Source organism: Etheostoma spectabile, chromosome 3 (genome assembly GCF_008692095.1).
Source record: "Etheostoma spectabile isolate EspeVRDwgs_2016 chromosome 3, UIUC_Espe_1.0, whole genome shotgun sequence".
Taxonomy (NCBI): Eukaryota; Metazoa; Chordata; class Actinopteri; order Perciformes; family Percidae; genus Etheostoma; species Etheostoma spectabile.
Window position 1 is genome coordinate 12732280 of NC_045735.1, and position 1069 is coordinate 12733348.

Sequence of the window (1069 nt, forward strand, 5' to 3'; positions counted from 1 at the left end):
ACTAAAATAAATGACTTGAAATTAATTGTGCATGTGTTGTATTTATTCAACCATGATTTCCAATCTTTCGACTAGTACTTAAATTAACTGAAATAAAATGACTAACCATGTGTTCATTGATGCACGCCCACATGCTAATGATAATGCTCACGCTAACCGTTTCTTTCTACTGCTCATACTAAGGTTAGCTAGCATGATACAACATGCTACCCCCGGTTTCAATGAAGTCATGGGGTAACCCCATGACAAAGATAATAAGTGAAGATGATAAGATAATGAACAACTACAAAAGGTACACACTGGACCTTTAAGGTGCATAACAGTGACTAACGTTTCAAATTACATCTTAATCAGAGTCCTGGGCAATGAGAGAATGGGCAATGGAGCCCTTGATAAGAATCATCAACACGTGTGATTGTACGTAAAGGGCGTTGGCTACCTGGAGATACACTCATCTCAATCAAAGTGCTACATTCAGTAATCAGTCATTAAATAGGCAAACGCCCACAAACAGGTCACAAGTGATTAAAAGAAATGTTAAAAGATAACATACAATTACACCTGTTGATGATTCTTATCAAAGGCTCCATTGCCCATTCTCTCTAAGGACCATTGTAGGCCCAGTGCATATTCATGTCTCTTTCAGTTAAGGGGTCATTGGCTTAAAAAACGTTTTAGAGCCCTTTTCTAAAGGATGCAATTTCCCATTGACGTTGATTTTTGCTATGTTGAAACTATTTGTGCAGTAAAGAATTTATGGATGTTAAAAGGGTAAATACACCTTTAATTTATATGGTCAAACATGTTACTGATTGGGCCTTTAAATTGACAGTCGGGATGGGAAGAACCCCAGAGGAGGAGCTCGTCCATTCACCACTGCTCCTCTCTTTCAGTATTTTGGCTTGTACCATAGACTTTTGGTAGGCTTGCTTACCCATGACTGTTGCTTGTAATCATTGAGAATAATTAGATAGAGGGGACACTTTAATATCTCATTAATAGGGATATTTCAATCTCAAAAGTGAGAGTGTCTGTGTGTGTGTGTGTGTGTGTGTGTGTGTGTGTGTGT